Here is a 17303-nt window from a genome sequence, read left to right on the forward strand (position 1 = left end):
TAAAATTGGTGTGCTCCAGTATCCCCAACCGTGAACCTTGCATATGCGTTAAGGAGAGGAAAGGTATTTGATCCCCTCCACAGAACAGTGGTATCGTAGCAGTTCTAATCTCTCCTAAAACCCCCATGTGGAGGTAGAGACTCTCCTCTAATGGGGCGGTAATGGTCCAGTTGAATGGAATAAAGCATGGGCCTCAGCAAGGGGGGCTGTTCCTCAGTGTACCTACAGGTGAACCAGGAAAAGTTTTTTCAGGACCCGGCACTCGAAGTGGTGCATTGTGGTCCGTGGGATGTGCAGCAGCATCAAACCGGTTGTGGGGAAATGGGGGAGGGCAGGGTTTCAGAGCTGGAGCTGTTATCCCACCTCACAGTGTCTGTTTTGGCATCCAGTGGTGCACACAGCATACATAAGTGGCTGGTCAGTGGCAAGGCAGAGTGATAGGGTCTGACGCGGCACACTCCGCATTCCGCCCGCAGAGGGGATGTGTTTGACAGCCCACAGGAACTTGACGGCCCTGCTTCCACCGCACAGGGAGATGTACACTTAGGTCCAAAATTATTTGTACAGATGAGCAAAAAAGACTGTATAAAATAAATAATACAAATACTGAGTATTGTATGCTCCAAAAAATGTGAAAATTGTATTATTTTGTTTAACAAATAATATGTTTTTTTCTCAAAAAGATAGGGGTCAAAATGATTGCCACCTCTGTTTTCAATACCTTTCAATACCTCACCTTGTGAGGATAATGGCACGGAATGTTTTATGAGATTGGAAAAGACATTGGGAGACCATTTCTCCATACAGAATCTTTCCAGATCCTTAATATCCTTCATCTGTGCTTATGGACAACACTGCCAACACTGTTATTTTCTGCTTATGCATCCTTAGTTTGACTCCAAACCTAACACTGGTGTGCGTGGCTAAAGAGCTCTATTTTCATGTCATCCTTCAAACGTAAATGCCTGGACTTTGCTAAACGACATTGGCACCTGGATTAGAACCGGTGCTATGGTCAAATGACATGAAAATAGAGCTCTTTAGCCACGTACATCAGTGGTGGGTTTGGTATCTATATAAGGATGCATAAGAAGAAAATAACCCAATACCTACTGTAAAATATGGTTATGGGGCTATTTATCTTCCACTTGTACTGAGGCCTTTGTTAAGGTTAACGGCATCATGAACTTTACCCCAAAAAAACAGGACATGTTAGCCAAAAACCTTGTTGTCTCTGCCAGGAGACTGAAACTTGTCCCCAAGCACACATCAAAATGCACAGAGAAATGGTTAATTGACCTCAAAAGCAATATTTTACAATGGACATTTTAGTTTCTGGACTGTAGTTTGAATTGGGCCTGTCCATAAGCACAGACAAAGGATATCAAGGATCTGGAAGGAATGGTCTAAGAACCCTCCCAATGTCTTCTCCAATTTCATAAAACATTTTAGTAAAAGGCTCAGTTATCCTCGCAAGGTGAGATATTGAAAATAGGGGTGCCTTATCTTTTTGAGAATAATAAAAAATATATAATCTTTGTCTGAACAATTGTGTTAGTATAAAATAATATAATTTCCCCCTTTTTTTGTATATGATATACAGTGAATTCAGAAATATTCATACCCCTTGACTTATTGCACATATTGTTGTGTTACAGCTTAAATTAAAAATGGATTAATACCCCATAATGACAAAGTGAAAACATGTTTTTTGAAAAAATGTCATATTTATTGAAAATTAAATACAGAAATATCCCATTTCCATGAGTAATTTCACCCCCGAGTGAATACTTTGTAGAAGCACCTTTGGTGGCGATTACTGCTTTGTGGTTGAATCTGTACTTGAAATTCACTACTCGATTGAGGGACTTTAGCTTCAGGGTCCTTGGGGTAGTCATAAAAAAAATCATGTTAACCATTATTATTGAACATGGAATGAGTCCATGCAACTTATTATGCAATTTTTTAAAGCACATTTCTACTTCTGAACTTATTTAGGCTGGCCATAACAAAGGGGTTGAATACTTACTGACTCAAGAGATTTCAGCTTTTAATTAATATATTTTTTTTATACAAACAAAATTCCACTTTGAGATTATGGGGTACTGTGTTTAGGCCAGTGACAACAACACCCCTATTTAATCCATTTAAAATTCAGATTGTAACACAACAAAATGTGGAAAAAGTGACCGGGTGTGAATACTTTCTGATTGCACTGCAGCTCAGTATTTGTAGAATATACCGTCTTTTTTGGACCTGACTCTACATATTGTCGGAGTGGCTTTTATATATATATATATATATTTTTTTTAGTTTACACTTTATATATTTTTATGAAACTCCATCCTTGTTTACAAACAATCAATTAACGTCTGTCTGTATGTTGCAATACTTTTTGTATACTTTGGGGCACTACACTATTACGGAAGAGTGTTATAAAATCACATTTTGCCATGCCGTAGTCCTCTACCCTTCCAACAAAGGGGGATCCTCGGGTTCAGATCTTCCTTAGCTCCCCCCTCAGACCGCAACGGTGTCTGAGACTTAAAAACAAAAAATATTTTATTTATTTATTATATATATATTTTTTAAACATGGCACCGACAGAGATGGTCGCCTCGCTTCAGGTCCTTAGAAAACTCGGAATATGTTGTCAGAGTCAGTACAGCCACCAGGTTTCTTCGCACATCGCGCCGACAGAAACAAACATCTCTTTGGTAAGAAGAAGGGCGGGGGGGTATGCCTTATGATTAACGAGACGTGGTGTGATCATAAAAACATACAGGAACTCAAGTCCTTTTGTTCACCTGACCTAGAATTCCTTACAATCAAATGCCGACCACATTAGAGAAGAGAATTCTCTTCGATTATAGTCACAGCCATGTATATCCCCCCCAAGCAGATACCTCGTCGGCCCTGAAAGAACATCACTGGACTCTATGTAAACCGGAAACCATACATCCTGAGGATACATTTATTGTAGCTGGGGATTTTAACAAAGCTAACCTGAGAACAAGAGTTCCTAAACTCTATTAGCAAATCAAATGTGCGACATAGCTGGTAGCATTCTGGACCATTGTTACTCTAACTTCCGCGATGCATACAAAGCCCTGCCGTCGGAAAATCTGACCATGACTCCGTTTTGTTGCTCCCAGCATATAGACAGAAACTAAAACAGGAAGAGCTTGTGCTCAGGTCTGTACAACTCTGGTCTGACCAATCGGATTCCACGCTTCAAGATTGCTGGGATATGTTCTGGATAGCCTCAGACAATAACATTGATGTATACGCTGATTCGGTAAGCGAGTTTATTAGCAAGTGTGTCGGAGATGTCGTACCCACTGTGACTATTAAAACCTTTCCTAACCAGAAACTGTGGATTGATGGCAGCATTCGCACAAAACTGAAAGTACGAACCACCGATTGTAATCATGGCAAGGCGACTGGAAACATGACCAAATACAATCAGTGCAGCTATTGCCTCCGCAAGGCAATCAAACAAGCAAAGCATCAGTATAGAGAGAAAGTAGAGTCGCAATTCAATGGCTCAAACATGAGACGTATGTGGCAGGGCCTACAGTCAATTACGGATTACAAAAAGAAAACCAGCCCCGTCGCGGACATCGACGTCTTGCTCCCAGATAAATTAAAAATATTTTTTGCTCGCTTTGAGGACATTACAGTGCCACTGAGGCCTGTGGGCTTTCCATCTCCGTGGCCAACGTGAGTAAAACATTTAAACTTCCTCAGAGCATGCGCAGACCAGCTGGCTGGAGTGTTTACAGACATGCTTTTTAATTATTTTTTTTATTGCAGCTTTATTTAACCAGGTAGGCCAGTTGAGAACAAGTTCTCATTTACAACTGTGACCTGGACAAGATAAAGGAAACCAGTGCGACAAAAAACAACAACACAGAGTCACAAATGGGATAAACAAAAGTACAGTCAATAACAATAGAAACATCTATATACAGTGTGTGCAAATGGAGTAAGGATGTAAGACAATAAACAGGCCATAGTAGCGAAGTGAACTGGAAGGAAAGGCGGCCATATAGGTGTTGGCTTTGGGGATAACCAGTGAGATACTGTATACCTGCTGGAGCGCATGCTATGGGTGGGTGTTGTTATGGTGACCAGTGAGCTGAGATAAGGCGGAGCTTTACCTAGCAAAGACTTATAGATGACCTGGAGCCAGTGGGTCAGGTGACGAATATGTAGCGAAGGCCAGCCGACAGGAGTATACAGGTCGCAGTGGTGGGTGGTATATGGGGCGTTGGTGACAAAACAGATGGCACTGTGATAGACTGCATCCAGTTTGCTGAGTAGAGAGTTGGAGGCTATTTTGTAAATGACATCCCCGAAGTCGAGGATCGGTAGAATAGTCATTTTTACGAGGGTATGTTTGGCAGCGTGAGTGAAGGAGGCTTTGTTACGAAATAGAAGCCGATTCTAGATTTAATTTTAGATTGGAGATGCTTAATATGAGTCTGGAAGGAGAGTTTACAGTCTACACACCTAGGTATTTGTAGTTGTCCACATATTCTAAGTCAGAACCGTCCAGAGTAGTGGTGCTAGTCGAACGGGAAGGTGCGGGCAGCAATCGGTTGAAGAGCATGCATTTAGTTTTACTAGCTATTAAGAGCATTTGTTGGCCACGGAAGGAGTGTTGTATGGCATTGAACCTCGTTTGGAGGTTTGTTAACACAGTGTCCAAAGAAGGGCCAGATGTATACAGAATGGTGTCGTTTGCGTAGAGGTGGATCAAGAAATCACCTGCAACAAGAGCGACATCATTGATATATACAGAGAAAAGGGTTGCCTCATAATTGAACCCTGTTGTACCTCCATAGAGACTGCCAGAGGTCTGGACAACAGACCCTCCGATTTGGCACACTGAACACTATCTGAGAAGTAGTTGGTGAACCAGGCAAGGCACTAATTTGAGAAACCAAGGCTGTTGAGTCTGTTGATAAGAATACAGTGATTGACAGAGTCGAAAGCCTTGGCCAGGTCGATGAAGATGGCTGCACAGTACTGTTTTTTATCGATGGCGGTTTTGATATCATTTAGGACCTTGAGCGTGGCTGAGGTGCAACCGTGACCAGCTCGGAAACTGGATTGCACAGCGGAGAAGGTCCGGTGGGATTCAAAATGGTCAGTGATCTGTTAACTTGGCTTTCGAAGACTTTGGAAAGGCAAAGCAGGGCAGGATGGATATAGGGCTGTAACAGTTTTGGTCTAGAGTGTCACCCCCTTTGAAGAGGGGGATGACCGCGGCAGCTTTCCAATCTTTAGGAATCTCGGACAATACGAAAGAGAGGTTGAACAGACTAGTTACAGGGGTTGCAACAATTACGGGGGATCATTTTAGAAAGAGAGGGTCCAGATTGTCTAGCACAGCTGATTTGTACGAGTCCAGGTTTTGCAGCTCTATCAGAACATCTGCTATCTGGATTTGGGTGAAGGAGAAGCTGGGGGTGGCTTGGACAAGTAGCTGCATGGGGTGCGGAGATGTTGGCCGGGGTTGGGGTAGCCACGAGGAAAGCATGGCCGGCCATAGAGAAATGCTTATTGAAATTCTCGATTAACATGGATTTTGTTAGGCGGAGCAGAACAGGGGACAGGAAACAGGGATGAATGAACCAAGATATGTATTGTAACACAGGGAGAGATGAAGGGGAGATCCAGGGAAGCTCGGATGAGTTGTAGGCTGAGGTTGGAGTGAGCTGGGTTGGGACAGGGTAAACAGGTCCGGAGGGGAATTCAAGGGAGGGGTGTTGAGTTGAACCCAGAACAGGGTAGCGGGTTGGTGAGAGGTGGAACAGGAGACAGGAGCCAGACTCAGAGCGGCAAAACTGCAGTGAGAAGAGAAACAGCGTCAGGCAAGGAAACAGGCACAGCAGGATACAGGATCTTAAATAATAATAAATAGCTAGAAGCATCACTGACTGAACAGAGATTACGATCTGGCAGAGTGGAAGTGGCAGGACTGAGTATTTGTAGAGGTCTTGATTATGGAACGGGTTGCAGCTGGTGGGGAACTGCTCTGACTCCAGGATGTTTTTTGTGCTGGTGGAGGGCAGTCAGGTCTGGAGTGAACCAAGGGCTATATCTGTTCTTAGTTCTACATTTTTTGAAAGGGGCATGCTTATTTAAGATGGTGAGGAAATCACTTTTAAAGAACAACCATGCATCCTCTACTGACAGGATGAGGTCAAAATCCTTCCAGGATACCCGGGCCAGGTTGATTAGAAAGGCCTGTTCGCAGAAGTGTTTTAGGGAACGTTTGACAGTGATGAGGGGTGGTTGTTTGACTGCGGACCCATAACGGATGCAGGCAATGAGGCAGTGATCTCTGAGATCCTGATTGAACAGCAGAGGTGTATTTTGAGGGCAAGTTGGTCAGGATAATATCTATGATGGTGCCCATGTTTACGGATTTAGGGTTGTACCTGGTTGGTTCCTTGATAATTTGTGTGAGATTGAGGGCATCTAGCTTAGATTGTAGGACGGCTGGGGTGTTAAGCATATCCCAGTTTAGGTCACCTAGCAGAAGATAGATGGGGGGCAATCAATTCACATATGGTGTCCAGGGCACAGCTGGGAGCTGAGAGGGGTCTATAACAGGCGGCAACAGTGAGAGACTTATTTCTGGAGAGATTAATTTTTCAAATTAGAAGCTCGAACTGTTTGGGCATAGACCTGGAAAGTATGACAGAACTTTGCAGGCTATCTCTGCAGTAGATTGCAACTCCTCCTCCTTTGGCAGTTCTATCTTGATGGAAAATGTTGCAGTTGGGGATGGAAATCTCCAAATTTTTGGTGGCCTTCCTAAACCAGGATTCAGACACGGCAAGGACATCAGGGTTGATGGAGTGTGCTAAAGCAGTGAGTAAAACAAACTTAGGGAGGAGGCTTCTGATGTTAACATGCATGAAACCAAGGCTTTTACGGTTACAGTAAAGTCAACAAATGAGAGTGCCTGGGGACACACAGGGCCTGGGTTAACCTCCACATCACCCGAGGAACAGAGGAGGAGTAGGATGAGGGTACGGCTAAAGGCTATCAAAACTGGTCGTCTAGTGCTTGGGGACAGAGAATAAAAGGAGCAGATTTCTGGGCGTGGTAGAATAGATTCAGGGCATAATGTACAGACAAGGGTATGGTAGGGTACAGTGGAGGTAAGCCCAGGCATTGAGTGACGATGAGAGAGGTTGCATCTCTGGAGGCACTAGTTATGCTAGGTGAGGTCACCGCATGTGTGGGAGGTGGGACAAAAGAGGTATCTGAGGCATGTTGAGTGGGGCTAGGGGCTCCGCAGTAAAACAAAACAATGATAACTACCCTAAACAACAGTATAAAAGGCGTATTGACAATAGAGAGAAACATAAAGCGATGCATAAAGCAATCACAGATGTTGATTGGGAGAGCTAGCTAAGACAACAACGGGGTAAGACAACAACAGCTAATCAGCTAAGACAACATCAACAGGTAAAATAGCGATGAATGTGCAGAGAGGGTCAGTTAACTACACACAGTGCCTGAGTTCGAGGCTGGGGCCGACAGATAAACAAAATAAACAAAATGGAGTACCGTGATTAATGAACAGTCCAGCAGGCATCAGCTATGTAGCCAGGTGATCATAGGGTCCGTTTCAAAACAATACATGAAACAGGGAAGCCGTTAGGTAGTCATTACTACGCTAGCAAGCGGGAGACACGGCATACATAAAGATAGCAGGCCGGGGGTAGCAGAAGCGTCTTCACCGACGTCCGGCGAAGGCCGGTTGAGGGCACAACGCACTCTTTACTGTCTAAAACAGCCGACCAATCAGCCTGCTACCAACCCTGAGTAAACTTTTGGGAAAAATGGTGTTTGACCAGATGTAATGCTACTTCACAGTAAACAAATGATCAACACGCTTTCAGCACGCTTATAGGGAAGGGCACTCAACATGTACAGCAGTGTTACGGATACAGTTATCCTGTGTGTGTGTATCCTGTGTGTGTGTTTCTTTTCTCTCCTTCTCCCCTCACAGGTGAAAATCATCACTCCCCAATCAGTCAACAATCAATCATCAATCAGAAGACACACCTCCTCCTATGTCCTACCCTATCACAGTTCCTTCCCCATGGTTTAAAAACCCCATCATTTGTTTGTTCTAGAGCTCAATCTCTAGCTCAATCTCTAGCTCAATCTCTCTGTAAATGCCATGTCTGTAGGTCTCTGTGTTTCACTCTCGCTTTGTGTCTTAACCTCTCTTTTGTTTAAGCACCTCATAGCACTTTGTCATCACCTGTGAGTATTGTTTTTGGTTATGGTGTTTGTTTGTTGCTGGTGGGAAAAGGGGGAAACCAAGACAAGTCGCCCATTGGCATACACTACCCGTAGGTGAACTTTGTTAAATACACTAGTTAGAACTGGGCGGACCACCCACTGTATTTTTGGTTAGTTAGTTAGCTGTTGTTAAAGTAGGCTAGTCTAGCTTAGGGGTGTTTTGGATGCTTATTGTTTCTTTCCTTGGGTCCAGCTCAGCCCCTTTTCCTGCTCCCCCCATTACCGTGTGTTTATAAATAAACCTAGAGTTTGACGGTAGATTTCTGTTGTTGTGGTTATTTCGTGCACACTTTTACTTTGTCACAATAATAATTTGCATGAGTTATGTTACGGGTCTCATTACCATCCCCCCTAGACTGTCGGGCCAAAAGGGATTCGTAACAAGCAGTTACACAAATGACTGATGATTGTCTTAAATAAATTGATAATAAGAAGATAGTTGGAGCTGTTTTGTTAGACTTCAGTACAGCTGATGACATTATCAATGATAATCTGCTGCTGTAAAAACTCATGTGTTATGGCTTTACATTCCCTGCTATAGCGTGGATCGACTGTGACCAGAGGGTGTGTTTTAGTGCCAGCACACATAAAGCCTCTCCAACATAATCCAGGTAGAGTCGGGCATTCCCCAGGGCAGCTGTCTATGCCTGTTACTTTTTTCAATCTTTACTAATGACCTGCCACTGGCACTGAGTTCAGCCTATGTATCTCTGTATGCTGATGACTCAACGTTATACACATCAGCTACTACAGCAAGGGAAATCACTGCAACACTTAACAAAGAGCTGCAGTCAGTTCAGAATGGGTGGCAAGTAATAAGCTAGTCCTAAATAAAACAAAAGACAAAAGAGCTAACATCAATGACATGCATGGCAATGTCTCCTGGCTCAAAGTAGAGGAGAGATTGACTGCATCATAACTAGTCTTTTTGAGAGCTATTGACGACATGTAACGAGCTGTCTGTTTAAATGACTAACACACAGCTCAGTCACCTATGCATACCCTACAAGACATGCCACCAGTGGTCTCTTCACAGTCCCCAAGTCCAGAATGAACTCACAGTGCTACACAGAGCCATGACTACATGGAACTCTATTCCACATCAAGTAACTGATGCAAGCAGTAAAGATTTTTAAAAACTGATACTACACCTTATGGAACAATGCGGACTGTGAGGAAACACATAGACACAGGAACACACCCATGCATACACACACCAGCACACACACTCTACACACACGTATCTATGGTGGTATTAAAAGTGTTGTATTTTAAATATGTAGTGGTGTAATAATGTTATATGTACTGTTTTATTTGATTGTATTTTTTGCCTAGTTTGGACCCCAGGAAGAGTAGCTGCTGCTCTGGCAACAGATAATAGGGATCCTTAATAAATACAAATATAAACATTGTCTTGGCTTCCCATTCCCCACTTTGGAGTGGGTCCAGTTATCCTGCTGTTTCCAGTGTGCTCCTGAATTAGAGTCTTGGCTCCTGCGTAGCTCTAGGAGAGGCTTGGGCTGGCGCTGATCTGCCCCTGGAGAGGGGGCTTGGTCTGGGGAGACTGCCTGCTGTGGCCCTGCCTGCCCTTCCTGGTCCTACTCAACCATCCATTGACTTGGGGATTGTGAATGGGCAGGGCCCTGAGCCTCTCTGACAGATAGGAATATAAAGCATCGGCCACATCAGAGCTCTGATTCACTGCAGCCCCCAGCCCAAGCCTATCCTGAAGGCCCTCCTAGTTACAGAAAGATGGCACTTGTAGGTTTTGTAATTTTACCGTATGACTACATATTTCCCAAACATACAAATACCTCTGCTACCACACACTGTGATTTTATACATAATAGGAAATTAAAAAACACAATACATTTACATTGCCAAAAAAGTGAAACTATTGCTTTGCTATTCCAGATAGCAGGAGGAGAACACAATACCAATCCGTAAAGTCATTTAGCTGTTCTTTCATCCCAGGAATTAACCTGCTTTCCTCTGCATTTTTGTTCAGTTCGCCTGGTTGTTGATGTGCCTCATTTGCATGCGGCATTTGACCCAAGCCATAATCTACAGTGACTCTTCGATAAGCCCCTGGCACATTGGGGAGATGTCCTAAGCTGTGACAAAAGACAAGACGAGCTAAAACAAACTGAAGGTCACTGGGGACAACCTTCTGATTAATAAAAATGTTCATTTTTTTGTGTATTAAAATTCCCCTTCTCTGATATAGACTAATTCTAAACCATCTGCAGAGGGTTCGATACCTACCAAGTATCTTCCTGGGCTCAGCTAACAGTCAGGTTATTTATTGAGAAAACATGTTTTAGGTTTTATCAACTGGGAGAAAGATGGTAACATATTCACCAGAGAGTTATCCAAACAATAGCAATATTTTTACACATATAGAAGAAGCTAGTCTAGGGCAGGGGTGTCAAACATGCGGCCGGGGGCTATTTTTGGCCCAGGAATTGATTTTATGTGGCCCCTACTTATGCTCCAAACATTAATCAAGTGCTTCAAACAGGGACAATATTTGAGTATACCTTCCCCTGTAGTAAGAGCTGGTCTGAGGCAACCAATTTTCAATGGGGTGGGGGATGGGTAGATTCCATTCCTCCCTCATTTCTGGAGGATGCATAATCTTCAGAAGTGGATTTGTTAAAAAGGACCTTTGCATATTCTTAAGGCCCGTGTGTTAACTTCCCATGAGTTGTAGTGGATGACTGGGTTACCTACTTGGCATGGCTGCTATAAGCCTCTGATACCTCTGTGCTGAAGAATACTGCCTCTGAGCCCTGGAGCCTAAAAGTAACCACAGCATGCTGTAGCTGCTGCATCATGATAATATCTGATCCAACAGGTTTCAGACGTTCCCCTGAGCCTCCACTGATTTCCGAAGCCAGACACCACTGTGCTGAGTAAATGCATATCAACACAGCATTAGCACAGCTTCAGTGAAGATGCTGAAATCAGCTAAGATTCTAGGGTTTTAATACATGTTTTATAAACAAGTTTATTTCAGCTTGGTTCTTATTGAGATTGGAAGCAAAGGTCTATGTATGCAGAGGCTTAGCATGCTTGAAATGATCTCAGCCCCTCTGCTGGAAAATCCAAGAGCACAACATCTTCTGATTACATTGACATGTAGACTCATGCATCTGTAAAGATGAGTTATTCATTAATGTATTTTTGCTCAGTCAGACGGAAGTCAGGGGCAAACACAACACAAGCCTAGAAGAAGAATAGGAACCATCACAACAACAAAAAAAGAGCCCACATTAGAAATCTGGTGACCCGACCAGAAATCTTAGGAGCCATCTTGGATATGTCCCAAAAATGAAATGGTTAGGTGGTAATAATACATCAAATCAATTCAAACTTTATTTGACACTTGCGCCGAATACAACAAGTGTAGACTTTACCGTGAAACGCTTACTTACAAGCCCTTAATCAACAGTGCAGTTCAAGAAGAGTTCAGAAAAGATTTACCAAGTAGACTAAAATAAAAAGTTACAATAAAAAGTAACACAATAAGAATAACAATAACGAGGCTATATACAGTGGTACCGATACTGAGTCAGTGTGTGGGGTTACAGGTTAGTTGAGGTCATTTGTACATGTAGGTGGGGGTGAAGTGACTATGCATAGATAATAAACAGCTAGTAGCAGCAGTGTACAAAAAGGGAGGGGGGTGGGGCTCAATGTAAATTGTCCGCTGGCGATTTTATTAATTGTTCATAAGTCTTATGGCTTGGGGGTAGAAGCTGATGACAAGCGTTTTGGTTCTAGGCTTGGCGCTTCGGTACCGCTTGCCATGCGGTAGCAGAGAAAACAGTCTATAACTTGGGTGACCGGAGTCTCTGACAATTTTATGGGCTTTCATCTGACACCGCCTAGTATATAGGTCCTGGATGGCAGGAAGCTTGGCCCCAGTGATGTACTGGGCCATTTGTACTAGCCTCTGTAGCGCCTTACGGTTAGATGCCGAGCAGTTGCCATACCAGGCGGTGATGCAACCGGTCAGGATGCTCTTGATGGTACAGCTATAGAACCTTTTGAGGATCTGGTGACCCATGCCAAATCTTTTCAGTCTCCTAAGGGGGAAAAGGTTTTGTTGTGCCCTCTTCACGACTGTATTGGTGTGTTTGGACCATTATAGTTTGTTGGTGATGTGGACACCAAGGAACTTGAAACTCTCGACCCGCTCCATTACAGCCCCGCCGATGTTAATGGGGGCCTGTTTGGCCCGCCTTCTCATGTAGTCCACGATCAGCTTCTTTGTCTTGCTCACATTGAGAGAGAGGTTGTTGTCCTGGCACCACACTGCAAGTTTTCTGACCTCCTCCCTATAGGCCGTCTCATCATTGTCGGTGATCAGGCCTACCACTGTTGTGTCGTCAGCAAACTTAATGATGGTGTTGGAGTCATGTTTGGCCACGCAGTCGTGGGTGAAAAGGGAATACAGGACGGGGACTAAGTACACCCCCCTGAGGGGCCCCAGTGTTAAGGATCAGCGTGGAAGATGTGTTGTTGCCTTCCCGTAACACCTGGGGGCGGCCCGTCAGGAAGTCCAGGATCCAGTTGCAGAGGGAGGTGTTTAGTCCCAGAGTCCTTAGCTTAGTGATGAGCTTTGTGGGTTGTATGGTGTTGAACGCTGAGCTGTAGTCAATGAAAAGCATTCTCACATAGGTTCCTTTTGTTCAGGTGAGAAAGGGCAGTGTGGAGTGCGATTGAGATTGCATCATCTGTGGATCTGTTGGGGCGGTACGCAAATTTGAGTGGGTCTAGGGTTTCTGGGAGGATGCTGCTGATGTGAGTCATGACCTGCCTTTCAAAGCACTTCATGGCTGCTGACATGAGTGCAACGGGGCGGTAATCATTTAGACAGGTTACCTTCGCTTCCTTGGGCACAGGGACTATGGTGGTCTTCTTGAAACATGTAGGTAATACAGACTCGGTCAGGGAGAGGTTGAAAATGTCAGTGAAGACACTGGACAGTTGGTCCGCAAATGCTTTGAGTACACGTCCTGGTAATTAGTCTGGCCCAGCTGCTTTGTGAATGCTGACCTGTTTAAAGGTCATTGTCTATCGAGAGGGTTATCACACAGTCATCCACAATAGCTGGTGCTCTCGTGCATGCTTCAGTGTTGCTTACTTCGAAGCCAGCATAAAAGGCATTTAGCTCGTCTGGTATGCTCGCATCACTGGGCAGCTCACGTCTGGGTTTCCCTTTGTAATCCGTAATAGTTTTCAGGCCCTGCCACATCCGACGAGCGTAATCTTAATCCTGTATTGACGCTTTGCCTGTTTGATGGTTCGTCTGAGGGCATAGCGGGATTTCTTATAAGAAAGCCTTTAGCTCGATGCGGATGTTGCCTGAAATCCATGGCTTCTGGTTGGGATATGTACGTACAGTCACTGTGGGGACGACGTCGTCGACGCACTTACTGATGAAGCCGATGACTGAGGTGGTGTACTCCTCAATGCCATTAGATGAATCCCGGAAGATATTCCAGTCTGTGGTAGCAAAACAGTTCTGTAGTGTAGCATCCGCGTCATCTGACCACTTCCGTATTGATATGTTCAAGAACAGAGGCTGCTTCTGATTTGTGTATGCTGTACTGTAAAAGGAAAGCCTCATAATTATCAGTCTTTTGATCCTAGCAGCAGAATGATTTTTCCTCTTCTGAGTGGGCTATGAGGATTAATCATAGTGGCCTGTGTGAGATTCTAAACCCCAGCGTTCTGTCATCCTTTCATAAAAGCATCATGGATCACCAGTTTGCTCATACAGTGTCCTCTCCTGCGGCCACACTCCTAGCACTTTTTTACATTTTAAAATAGTCTCACCACCGACTGTGCCAAGAAATGCTAAACACCAACCAACATTTTTTTTTACCCCTTCTCACCTTTCCTTTTCGAACATCCTTGTCTCAATCCCTTGATGTCCAAGCAGAGGACACATACACCATTTTTTGTCTGGGGGAATGTCCGATGGGGTCCTACGGTCCTCAGTGTGGTATTTTTTATGTGGAGGTATAAGTCATGTCTGTCACATGTGTACAGTGCCTTCGGGACGTATTCAGACCCCTTGACTTTTTCCACAATGGTTGTTTTCCCTCATCAATCTACACACAATACCCCATAATGACAAAGCAAAAACAGGTTTTTAGAAATGTTTGCTAATTTGTAGACATTTTTGCTAATTTCTTAATACATAAAAAACTGAAATATCACATTTACATGAGAATTCAGATCCTTTACTCAGTACTTTGTTGAAGCACCTTTGACAGTGCTTACAGCCTCGAATCCTCTTGGGTATGATGCTACAAGCTTGGCTCACCTGTATTTGGGGAGTTTCTCCTATTCTTCACTGCAGATCCTCTCAAGTTCTGTCAGGTTGGATGGGGAGCGTTGTTGCACAGCTATTTTCAGGTCTCTCCAGAGATGTTCAATCCAGTTCAAGTCTGGGCTCTGGCTGGGCCACTCAAGGACATTCAGAGACTTGTCCCGAAGCCACTCCTGAGTTGTCTTTGCTGTGTGCTTCAGGTTGTTGTCCTGTTGGAAGGTGAACCTTCGCCCCAGTCTGAGGCCTCGATCCTGACTAGTCTCCCAGGCCCTGCCACTGAAAAACATTCCCACAGCATGATGCTGCCACCACCATACTTCACTCTAGGGATAGTGTCAGGATTCCTCCAGACGTGACTCTTGGAATTCTGGCCTATGAGTTCAATCTTGGTTTCATCAGACCAGAGAATCTTGTTTCTCATGGTCTGAGTCTTTAAGTGCCTTTTGGCAAACTCCAAGTGGGCTGTCATGTGCCTTTTACTGATGAGTGGCTTCCGTCTGGCCACTCAGGCCTGATTGGTGGAGGGTCTGAATACTTACGTAAATAAGGTATTTCTGTTTTTATTTGTAATACATGTGCTACAATTTCCAAAAACCTGTTTTTACTTCATCATTATGGGGTATTCTGTGTCGATTGCTGAGAGAATAAAAAAATCTATTTCATAATAAGGCTGTAATGTAATAAAATGTGGAAAAAGTCAAGGGGTCTAAATACTTTCTGAAGCCACTGTTTGTATCAATGGAGGTTGCTGAGGGGAGAGCGACTCATACAAATGGCTGGAATGGAGTATAATGGCTGGAATGGAGTGAATGGAATGGCTTCAAACACATGAAAACCAAAGAAAAACATGTGTTTGATACCATTCCGTTGACTCCATCCCAGCCATTGTTATGAGACGTCCTCCCCTCAGCACCCTCCACTGGTATGTATGGTAAAATATATGCTGTATTAACAGTCAATGTATGTACATTTATGGGTCTCTATATGGAGAAAGACTTGTATTTCCAATGAAAATTGTGTTATATTTATCACAATTTGATGCTGCAATGCTGAATTTTGATTTCGAAACAGAAGAATAACTGTGTTCTGCTAGATTGCTTCCAACTAATCAAGAGCTTCCTTCTTGTGTCCTCCCCAGCTGAGAACGATGATCCATTGTCTTTGTGGACATAAGACATCAGCTTCAGTGGCCTCAGCGGTGACTGGTTTTCATGGGTAATGATGCTAAATTACACTACTGGGAATAGGGAGGCTTCTAAGCCATCCATCATCGGCAAGTTTATATGTAGTGCCATTATGGGCATTATTCAACTCCCAATTTGATATGAAGTTACACACACACACACACACACACACACACACACACACACACACACACACACACACACACACACACACACACACACACACACACACACACACACACACACACACACACACACACACACACACACACAAGCATGCACGCCCACACACACACACACAATTTGCCACAAGCTACTAGAGGGTATGTCTCATTGTTTGCGAGTCATTGTTGTGGTGTCAGCTGGTGCAGTCTCGTTTATCACACTGGAAGCTAATGGATGCAGCAACTGCAGGAGGTTGGGGAGAATGAAGGAAGACACACACACAGCTGTAAAAGGTTGGAGAGATGAGGCGGGTCGGCACGCCAGGTCCCGGGGCCAGAGCTGTTTTCTGGTGATGTTTTTCTAGCCTGCTGAGGCTTCGCTATCAGACTGGGTTTCTGAAACACTACTGTACATCACAAGGGAACGTTTCAGACATTTTGCTCTCATTGTCTTTTCATGGTTGTTCTAAACTCTCCAAAAGTAAAATGTTTTGGTTAGAAATGATTTATTGTAGTGAAAACATTGGCCTGGGCTACTGTTACCTTTGGCAGGATTTCTTTCCCCGGTATACTGAACAATGGATTTATATTGCATTTCTAGTCTCCCACCTGGTTCTATAGTACACCTCCAAGGTAATAGTAATTAACAATTGCCTTTATATGCTTTTCCGTTGTTGCTATATATTTGCTACAAATCCTTACATAATTTTTTCTAGATTGCATTTTCTTAAGTGTGTAAATCTATTAATTACAAATATCATGACAAATATCTAGTCTCTCTTTTTAGAGATTCAAAACACTTGCCAATTACTACTCAGAGGTTTGATTCAGACTGAGCATACAAAACATTAGGAACACCTTGCTAATATTGAGTTCAACCACCTTTTGCCCTCAGAACAGCCTGAATTTGCCGGGGCTTGGACAATGTGAAAGTGTTCCACACGGATGCTGGCACATGTTGACTCCAATGCTTCCCATAGTTGTATTAAGTTGGCTAGATGTCCTTTGAGTGGTGTGGACCTTTCTTGATACACATGGGGAACTATTGAGTGTGAAAAACCCAGCAGCGTTGCAGTTCTTGACACACTCAAACCGGTGCGCCTGACACCCTACTACCATAACCCGTTCAAAGGCACTTCAATATTTTGTTTTTCCATTGACCCTCTTAATGGCACACATACATACACAATCCATGTCTCAATTCTCTCAAGGCTTAAAAATCTTTCTCTATCCTGTCTCCTCCCCTTCATCTACACTGATTGAAGTGTATTT

Source organism: Oncorhynchus nerka, linkage group LG20 (genome assembly GCF_034236695.1).
Source record: "Oncorhynchus nerka isolate Pitt River linkage group LG20, Oner_Uvic_2.0, whole genome shotgun sequence".
NCBI lineage: Eukaryota > Metazoa > Chordata > Actinopteri > Salmoniformes > Salmonidae > Oncorhynchus > Oncorhynchus nerka.